This window comes from Protopterus annectens, chromosome 7.part1, assembly GCF_019279795.1.
Source record: "Protopterus annectens isolate FY-2018-M chromosome 7.part1, PAN1.0, whole genome shotgun sequence".
In the NCBI taxonomy this organism is placed as follows: domain Eukaryota; kingdom Metazoa; phylum Chordata; order Ceratodontiformes; family Protopteridae; genus Protopterus; species Protopterus annectens.
The window spans coordinates 44218549-44230035 of NC_056740.1; positions in this window are offsets into that span (position 1 = coordinate 44218549).

The window sequence follows — 11487 nt, forward strand, 5'->3', positions numbered from 1 at the left end:
ATATAGGAAAAACGGAGCGTAGGCTCCGCGACATAATTTACGAACACCAATATGCTATTAATAAATGTAAACTAAAAAATGCTTTAGCTAAACATATTTACAACAACAGAGATCATGCCTTTAAGTTTATTATTATTGAACAAGCCAAACCTGACAGTAGGGATGGTCCTAGACCATTAAAATTAGAAGAACTTGAATTAACTTGGCAAGTGATGCTGAATGCCTATAACTATCCTGGGTTAAACGACACATGTTCTATCAGCAGTATTCTTAAATTGAAAAGTTTATATAGGTGAAGTAACATATAGTTAAAAATAGTTAAAAATAGTAAAAATTGATAATTGTTAGGATGTATGAATGGTTTTATGATTGCTAAGTATTGAGGATTGTGATAGCACACTCTCTAGGAATGTTGAAACATTAATGATGTCTTGCTTTTGGTTTCGTAGGTAGGTGTCACTTTAAATTTAAGGTGCTTTTTTCTATGTCAGTGATGCAATTGGTTGATGTAAATCATCTGTTTCTTTTAAAAGAAAGTTTTATTGTATTTGTAACTGTTTCTGATGAAGTTTGCCGTCAGGCTTACAAAGCGCTTTAAACAGTCGAATAAATAGTTTTATTTAGTTTTTTGTGGACTGGTTTGCTGGTTTTTCGAACCAATTTTCCTTATTTCCTCAGTTTGTTGCCTTGTTTCAGTTTTCAGTAAAAATATATTAGCCAGGTAAACCCAATAGGCACAGTCTGTCTTCACGGTTGATGCAGAAGCAATGTCTGGTTAAATGACTGCTCAAAGTCACATACTAGACGTTGTGGGAATCAAACCTAGGACATATACATGATCTCAGTGTTGCATGACATAATCATAAATTTCTGTCATATTTTTTTTTTTGTGTTGTTGACTGAATACTTGTTCAACAACGGTTTCAGTATGAAAGTGTTTCAATATCTTTTTCCTAAACTGGTCTAAAGTAGAAGGGAGAAGTAGAACAGTGAATGGACAGAAGGAATGGCATATTTTAAGTATGGAAGATTTGTGAATTCTTTTAGAAATTCTATAGGGCTGAAGTGGATATGGGGGTGGGAGGATAGAGGCTGAATGTTTATTTGGATCAGTGAAACAATTAACTCTTTCCAGAAGAGTTTTGATTTATTTCCTAGGGTGTTTTGTTTACACTTGAGGATGTTAGATTTATAACATCTGATGGCTTTATTTACCAAATTGCATAGCTGAGTGTAGTTTTGACATGCGAGGGTGGTTATATTATATTTCCAATCATGACAAATATCTCTAGATTTTAGAAACGCTTTTGCTTTTTGTTCGTTTGTTTGTTTGTTTGTAAAGCATTTGTTATGGCTGATTTAGTAAAGCCAAGTAATTACTGGAAAATATGTGTTTTGAGTATTATTAAGTATACTGGTAAAGGATTCAGTTGCATGATTTGAATCCACTGAGTCTATTACTGGGCCCAGTTAATGGACAAGTGGTGTTTTTTAATTTTGCTGATGTTAGCTTGAGACTTGGGTCTAAAAGAGATACATTTGGGGTGAAGTTTTGGAGTTAAGCTTTGTGTATTGAAGCTTATGGGCCAATGGTCATTTTACTCATTCACACCAATGATATAATTTAAAAACATTCCAATTCATACCTGCTGCACCTCTTCTAAAATCAAAATTCCCCTGTCATCTACAAGCCCCACTGAGCACTCCCTACTACAAATAAAAAAAAATATTCCCCCAGCTAGGCAGTTAGAGGTGCATGGTTATGATCTCTGGTCTCCATAATTGTGCATACAATAAAAATAAGTGGGGACCATTTTGTTACCTTTGATATGCTGTAGCTGGTTGATCTCCAATGACCATGTCAAAGCATGCTGCATCCAATTGTAATAGCTTATTGCGAGAAAATGTTCTTAAGTATTGCTGATGACAAAGTAAAAGTCAAAAAACAGAAAATAAACGTTTTAATTTGTATTTATCCAAAACAGAACACTTTCATTCTCAGAATGTGCCGTTCTTTTCTTTGTTTCAGTTGTTCCACCCAGATTTGCTCCAAGGATGAGATCATAAGAATATTATTCAAAAGGATTTGCAGATCCCTGAGCAGTCATGGGTGGGACCAGTGAATGTGACAAATGCAGTTTAGTTTCCCGTAACAATTAACTGCACAAACTTACATGATACAGAAAGGAGATAAGGGAGTATGAAGAAGGACTGTGCTCTCCCTTTTGCTCCTGCTTTACTTATCTTTATTTAAAAATATAATTGAGCAATAAGTTTTGCATTTTAGGAGAAATAAGAAGTTTAATGAAGTTTACAACTAATAAGAAGTATAACTCTCAAAGTTCTGGCATTACTGAAAGGTGCAGGTAGGGGACTTTTAGTCCTGCCTGCATCTGCTTTACTCAGATTCATTTAAGAATCAGTAGAGGCACAGGATTTGCATTGGCAACATTTTGTGACCAACAAGAATTATATAACTATAATGTCTGGCATTATTTGCCAAATATAATGCTAAGTAAGTTCCCAGAAAATCAAAATATTTATGAAGGACAGAGCAAAAATACAAACCATATGAGGGACAGTTTTCCTGTGTCTTCAAAGTCAATTTTTCTAGGTAGGTTCTTGCTTTCCTGCAACCTACAACTTCTCAACTCATTTCTTCCCACAATATGATTCTCTTTAAATAATCTACTGTCATTAAAAAGAGTCTCCTTATGCCAGTATCTGTATGTGTGTGCGTGTGTGTGTGTGTGTGTGTGTGTGTGTGTGTGTGTGTGTGTGTGTGTGTGTCTGTGAGAGATACTTCTCAACTGTATCCAGTGTTACAGTTTGTAGTTTTTGAACAAATTAAGAGCTACAATTCCTAAATAATGACTGCACCAGTCATTTGAATTTTAGAATGCAAATATCTCAGGAAATATATGGTCATGCAAAACCTAGAGCAGGTGTGACTATGACAGCAGTATTTAAAACCCATTCCTGATTTTTTGATGTCTGTCCCCTATTTTTTGGCTTACTTCTTGATTCTTAATCTAAGAGATTCAGAACAACTGTATATGTGTCATGTAAGTGATCAGAAGGATATTACTGAGGCTGTTATTTATATGCTCATTCATTTGCTTACACATATCTGTGTATGTGTGCTTGTGTGTGTGTGTGTGTGTGTGTGTCTGTATGCATTTATTTACTCACTTGTTTATAATCTCTTATCAGAATTGTACACAGTCCATAAAGTATCTTTAACTACTTGACACATCTGTATGTCTATGGCTTTGCAGTGTATTGAAGCATAATGCTGAAATATGCAGTGTTAGATAATTGTTTTACTGTTTTTTTAGCTATTTTATCTCTAACATATCTAACCATCAGCTGCCCCTGGTGCCTGTCCTTGATTGCTGGGTCTATAGATCGCTTCTATATTTTTCTGTGTTTTTAAGATAGCATGGTGCAGCTGTTTACTTCCACCAGGTAAACCCGCCATGTGTGTGATCATTGCACACACTTCTCTGTCCTCCTCTTGTGGATGCACATGCCCATTTTTCCACCCTAAGCCATCAAATGCCCAAGCCAATATTTAAACTCAAGTCTTCTAGGCCATAGTCAGCACTGGCACAGGTCTAAGTGTTTCTACCTTTCATTGATTTCATATGTAGCTGTTGTATGCATGCAGAAGGAACAAACTGAGTTTTACAAGAGGTCTTCACACTGGATATGTTTGGAAGTTGTTTTGCTATTAGCAATGAATATAACATGCACTGTTGCATTGTAGTCATAATTGTATTGAGACTCTGGAATGTCTTCTTCGTTGATGGGCTCACTTTGCCTCTTATATTTAACTTCTTTGTCATGCATATAGGCAATAAGAGTTCATACACAGAGCATTGCAATGGTTCCTGACCCAATTTAGATAGCTTGTAAGTGAGATATTGTGACTCTTTTCATTCAAATTTATGAATATGCGCTGTCAAATTATTTCTATTAATAATTTCAGCCATGAGGGGTTTATATACTAGTCCAAAGCATCAAATGAAAGAGTACATAATGCTGGAAAACTCCATACTAATGGCTGGTCTCTAGCTACTACTACTTTGCAAAGATTCATTCTTTGTTTAATAATAAAAATATACATTAATATCCTATTTAGGTTAGTATCGTAGGTTGTGTCCACTTGGAAGCATTGTGGAACAGCATTTAAAAGGCTCAGTCAACACACATTTTAGAAATATCTCAAGGCAGAAATTAGATGGTTAGTAAGTAGTACTTTTCTTTCAGAATTATGAATATATATGACATTAGCAGTCATTAATACGTTGCCTTACAATGAGGTTTTTATGTGTCACTACATGGCATCAAATAAAAGCTTACATAATGCTAGCTTTCACTGCCTCCTGGTGTTTAACTGCCACCACTTTACAAATACTTTTATTTCTTTATCAATTAGTGTGTTAGCTATACATATATGCATATTTTATGTAAATATCTCAGACATGCCCACTTGTATATATTGGGAAACAGCATTTCACATGGCCAGATGCCACAGAAGTTGTGTGGCTCCTCAGACAAATGGGTTCTTGGTACCAGAGAAAATTTCTAAACTAACAGAACTTAATCTGTCCCCATCTACTATCTCTTGGTTCTGCAGCTACCTGTCCAATAGACAACAATCTGGTAGATGGCATTCTACACTGTCCCCTCCTCTGTCAGTCACCACAGGTGTGCCCCAAGACTCCATCTTAGGACCTCTTCTATTCAACATTTTTACTAACAATTTTATAAATCCTGCCCCAGCTCAATTCTCATCCAATATCCAGACGATTCTACAAACATCACCTCCTCTGATTATTTCTCAGACCTGCTTTCCACAACCCAGCAAACTTTCACAAATATTGAGACTTGGCTAATGAATAACCAGATAATACTCAATGCTAAGAAAACTGAACTACTTCTATTTCTGCCTAAATCACACTCTCATAACTCCTCAGCCTTTACTATCACCTCGTTAGACAACACCACCATCGATGTTGAATCCCATACCAAACTACTAGGGGTCATAACTGATGATACACTAAAGTTTGACCTTCATATAAATTACTGTATCAAAAATACTAACCAAATGCTTGGCTTACTATACCATAACAAAAGATATGTTACACCAGAGGCAAGACGGTTACTCTGTATTGCTTATCTCCTACCTTGTCTCTTCTATGGCTCCCAAATCCTCACTAACATACAGGCAACACTACTGAATAAGATGAAAATACGTATCACAAAATAGCTAGATTTGCCACCAATATTCAGCCTAGATCCCATCACTGTTTGGCTTTGAAAACACTGAAATGGCTTGAGTTACGAAATCAACTTCTTTTCTATCAACTTAATATTATACACTCCATCCTCTACAAACTCTCCTTCTGCCCTAACATTTCCAACATCTTAAATTACTACCTCCCAACCAGAAAACTTAGAAGCACCAACCAAAACCTCCTTGACATCTGTAAACCTAAAAAATCAGTTGGTGAAACCCTCTGCAACTATCTTCCCTCTATCCACTGGAATAAGCTACCTTTAACAGTCAGATCTATTACAAAGCGCCTCTCATTTAAACTTGCCCTAAAAGTCCACTTTACAAATACCTAGACTTGCTCCTGTACACAACCACCGTGAATTTAATCACCTGACCCTCTTTGCATACATCCCCTTCTCAATTTGTATGTATTTCTCACTACAGAAAACTCATAATACCTTTTTTACTCAATTTCTCCACTACTCATATTTACCACCCTCCCTTCTTTTCCCACTTAGCTTACTCCCCTTTCTCAGATTTCACTTGAGTCCAACTACTACTGCTCTCCTCTCTTATTTACAAATTTTAAAAAAAATCTCTAACGTTCCCTCTTTTATCCATAGTCATACTTTTTCTATCACCTGTTCTCTCTATCAGTGTCCCCTCTGCTTCTAATTACTGATGTACATGCTTTTGCCTGTAAGAACTAAGATTTGATATATAGTACCTCTGTACTCTTTTCTTAAACTCTGAGTTAATTGTCATTACTTCTCCTTTATATGGTGAAGTCCTTATGTATTGGAGATATACGAAATACATTAACATTTGGTTTTATTACCTTTTTTGTAAATAACACCTTTAAACTCTCATGTTACAATTGTGAATCCAAGCATTATAATGCATGTTTATATTACCTCATGCATACTGTATTGTTTGTAAACATTGTTATGGTGTATGTAATACTTTGTGGAGCTTTTCTTCCCAGGCCTCTTCTGAAAAAGGGCTGAAGCTCAGTCAGACATTCCCGGTCAACAAATGTCAAATAAATAAATAAATAAAAATAAATGTTATTCCTTGGAACTATTAGAGATGTATGTTAGTAATTACATTTATAACTTCAACCAGACAGTGCTTATATAGTGCTTCATGGTATCAAATGAAAACATATGCAATTATGGGAAACCTTTTCACTGGTAGTTGGTGTCTAACTTGCACTGCTTTGCAGATATTTACATGTATCTGTCTCTTGAATATGCATACAAATCATAATCATGCAAATATCTCGAAGAATGGAATGACATCTACAAAACAGTTTTGCAGCAAATTGAAGACTGAAACTGAATGGGCAAAACTCACTCTGACAATTGGCTCTATGTTTCTATGATTAGTTATTTGTATTATAATAATAATAGTAACAACAGCAATAATAATAACATTTGTATATTTTATAATTATTTGTGTATAAAATCAACAGCGTGTCTAGGTAATATAATAATATCACCATTGTGAAGAGGTGTTTGCTGAAGAATGTTTATTTGTTAACGTTTTTGTCACTTTTACAGCTGTTCAGGCACATGTATTTGTTTGCAGGTACATTGAAAATTGCATTCTCAGAATTTTGACTTGGGTAAAAGATGTCCAAGCAGGAAATCTGAAGGTATCTGTAGGTGTGAAATTTCCCTCAGGCTATGTGTTAATGATTTAAGGTGTACGTGTATGTGTACAGTGATTAGGGATATTATAGAAGATGAAGATGTATTTTCTAATTATTATGGCTAGAAGATAGTCCCCTGGATTCAGCAAGCTCTGCACAGAGTGCAGGAATAGTGCAAGAGCTGCTGCACCCAATATGACCGATGAAAGATCCAGGAACGAGCTCCCAGGACGTGCACGAGTGCTCCTACACTATTTCTGCATGGACACCACTACTATATGTTAATTACCTCATTTGCTGGTGAAAACCATGCAAATGAGGTGAATTAGAAATCCAGGAAGCAGGCAGGCATCTGTGCAGGAATAGAGTAACCTGCAGAAATGTATTTGTTTACTAACTGTATACATTTCTGCAAATTACAAAACGGAGGCATGACAGCTCTGAAGAAAGCATGTATTCAATGTAGTAGGCATGCCAGTGGCCAAATATATGGCCATTGGCTTGAGAAATAGTTGCGATATTATGAAAGATAACTTTTTTTTTTGCCAATTTCGGACGTTTATGCGTATGGCAGCGGTGCACAAACGGGATCGGCCCGAAAATAACAAACAAAGTTAGAATTAAGCTTTTAAACCCAAATCAGCATTTTGCCATTATAGTCAATGGCATGCATAAGACGACAACAGGGAATAGTGATTGCTAAGGGGGAAGGCTGAGTGTGAGTGTGGTAACTATGAATTAGCATTCTGTTTTATGCAAATGAAGGGGCTGATACCGAATCACAGATTTCCTCGAATTGTTGGCTTGCACCTAACTGTGTTGGTGCAGCAACACCATTGTATAAGTATACGAGGTGGATGACCTCATAAGGGAAAGTGTCATACATACTGTAAGCTTATTGGAGCTCTGTGGCCTGTGTTTGCCCTTAGCTAAGCACAGCTAAGGAAGGTGGTATGTCTGAGGCTGCCTAGCAGTGTTTACATTGCCTAAACGGGTGTTTGTGCCACGCACCGGGTTTTAAACCAAAAAAAATAAATAAATAAAAAATAGCAGGAAATAGCAGCTCTGTTCACATCTGAGCACTGGGTATGCATGGTGCACCTCAGGGCTTAAACAGGAAGGCAATGGGAAGGGAAAACAGCAGTAGGAAGGCAATCAAGGAGAACTAGCATATCTGGCAGGTAAAATGTATCAGAATAAGCCAATTACACATGGAACAGCCCAGTGCACTATATAAACTATGCAAACATCTTACAATCTGTTTTTTCCCACAAATTCTACACCACTGGTGTACACAGACAGGGGAAATTTTACCTGACAAAACTAACAAAATGTTAGGGGCTGCTGTTGCTCTCATACATCAATATGTGCAAGAGACTTAGGGTGGTGAGGATGTGAATGCTGATGATCAACCCACTGTGAGGAGAAGGAGAAGAGTGTGCAGACCCAGGGTAACCTACCAGGGGCTACATGAGCAGGAGATAATAGAGAGCTATAGGGTGGACAGGGACATTCTACAGCAAATTGTTGAGCTCTGCTGGCCACTTCTCACACACAGGGCCAGCATAGAAGAATCCATCCCAGTGGATACCAAGGTATGTGTAAGCTTAAGAATACTAGCCACAGGTACCTTCCAAAGGGCAACTGGGGATATCATGGGGATCTCACAGGCATTAGCATCCAGGGTACTCCACCAGTTCCTGGATGCCGTGTCAGCACATGCCGGTGAGCACATATATTGGTTTACCTTTTATATGTTGAAATGGAACTTGTCGAAAGACAGTTGCACGAAAGGATGTTCTCAAGATCACAGTTAGTGGAATACAAATGCATCGAATGTGCAATGAGTGAATGCGCACTGACATTCGCTCATCACAGATTCGGCATTGTGGGTGCGGAGTGCACTATAGTGGGGATCGGGAAATAGATCCCTTCCCCACTGTAGTGCATCCTCGGAGTTAGAATATTAAAGTAGGGGGTGTGGGGGGTGCAGGGGGGCTTCCCCCCTGCATTACAGTGTGTTTTCGATATCTGAGTTCGAAACTCAATTAATCTACTTTTTGATTTGCTGAGTTTCGAACTTCAGTGCCATTCGGAATGCCAGTTTTTGTCATTTCGGTTCGCACAAAGGGCTGTTTGGCAGGTTGATTTTCAACCTTTCAAAGGTAAACCCATATATTTCCTCAACACCTGTGAGGCATTGATATATGTGTCTCTTCCACCAAATAGCAGAATACCCTGAAGTAGTGGGTGCTATAGACTGCACACACATACACATCAAAGCACCACCTGGCTAGCGGCGTAGGTTCTTCATAAACCGCAAGGGCTTCCCCTCCATCAACTGCCAGGTCATGTGCGATGCCCAGGGCATTATCGTGAATTTGTGTGCCGGCAGTCCTGGAAGCTAACATGATTCCCACATCTGGCATATGACACAGCTCTATCAGGCATTTGTCAGTGGGGACATACCATATGGGCACCTAGTGGGGGATGCTGGCGATTCACTGGAGCAGTGGCTGATGACACCCCTCAGAAATCCACACACACCTGAACAAGATCTCCATAATGAGGCACCTGCACAAACCAAAATCATAATAGAGCATGTGTTTGAGATGCTCAAGTCACGGTTCCGCTGTCTGGACATATCTGGTGGTGCCTTGCAGTACTGTCCAGCTATATGTACACAAATGTTCATAGCATGTGCTATGCTACACAATATGATCCTGTGGAAACAGCTGCAGCAGGAACAGCATGGGGCAAGGCCAAACAGCTCCCCACTATAGCCAACGCCATCACAGGCACAGAGGAACTCAGAGGAGGATCTACCTGAGCCTACTCATGTAGGCAGAAGGAGGCATGACCAGTATGCCCAGGCCTTGGCAAAGAGACACCGCATAGCACATACACTGACAGGGTAGGGACCAAGGGAATGACACCTCTGTGTGACTCACACATACAGTAAAAGGGATGCCAAACATGACACTACATGTGCTTTACCATGAATAGGGAGTGTACTATGTGCATCCAACATAGGCATCCCTCCAGCACTGTCCTCAATACTGGCACAGCAACAAGGAAGTCAGTCTTCTTATCAATTGCTGAATGGAGTAATATTTTCTGATAGTTGTATCTATGATATGGACGTGAGCATGCAATGGAATCGAGTGGCTGAATGGGATGGCAGCAGATAGTGTACAGCTATATGGGAAGCATGAAATCCATAACAAATACTGGTGTCAGTATACTAGGCAGTACTAGACAAGGTGACAAATCCCACTGCAGTAAATGTGGTGGGCCAAATATGTGTCCATAGGACACAGACATGCATGTCAGTGAGGCTCACATACCCACCACCAGCCTCACCCAGCAGGACAGGTGTAGACAACCATAAAGAAAGGCTGGGGTAAGGCCTCCAAATGAAGTCTGAAACTGAAATGTAGGTCAATAAAACCTAAGATCTGTACACAACTGAAATGCCTCCAGTATGCATGATAGATCAGAATACAAAATGAAATGGAAGCCAACAGAGTACCTGAAATACCAGTACAGTCATAGCAAATGTTTAAAGTCATCAGGTGTGCCCCCCCTCCACAATCCATTTGTAGAAATGCAGTGACATGTAAGTGTGAGGTGTAATAACAGTGCAGCACAGATTACCCAAGCTGGCCCAATCTACAGGATAGATTGTTGCATGTGTACACTATGTAGGGGTCCATGTGTTAGGTTGTCATGTGTTCAATATTGTGTGGAAGTAGTCAGCATGTAGGCATGGAGGGTTGTGTCTTGTTGGCCTGTGGGTAGTAGTGTGGATGGCAGGGCCATGTTTTGACAACTGCAGTGCCAACCACAATCCTTCTCAGCAATACCCATGTCAGCAGTCATTCATACTCACTTTCCAGATGTCAATATCTGTCACTGTCTGAAAGATGGACATGCTATGAATGTGGACCCATGCATACACACAGTACACAGCTAGAAGTACCCTAGACAAAGTGCATAAAATGTAAATGTCAACTGCACATAACTTTGGAATTGTACATACAGGTTAGCAGCACATTAGTTGTCTGTGTAGTATGGAATACTGACGTAGTCTGGCCAAACACTGGCAGACCACAAAAGGCACAGTTATGAAGTAATGAGAGACTGCCTATGTCCCTGCACAAGGCAGCATAAGGGGAATTGCCCAGGTATAGCTGTGAGTCAGCAAGCAATTAGCTTCCATATCATACATGCACTCAGCTCTCCCCACCATCAGCTACAGGTTTATCACAGGTCATATTCTTGCTGTTGGGAATGAGTACAGTATGACCCCACTTCTGTATGGGAATAACCACAGAATGCAGCATGCTGAACAGGTGTCCTATGCAGGTGTGTCCCTAGCTGTAAGCAGCACCCTGCCTGCATCCAGACCAATGGGTCAATATGTATAGGAACTATTTGCCATTAACACCTTGCACACTTACCCTGTCACCCCAGGGAAATCCACTGGCTCACAGCCTGGGAATGTAGGAAGGACAGAATGCATTGGCCTGCTACAGATGGCCTGCAT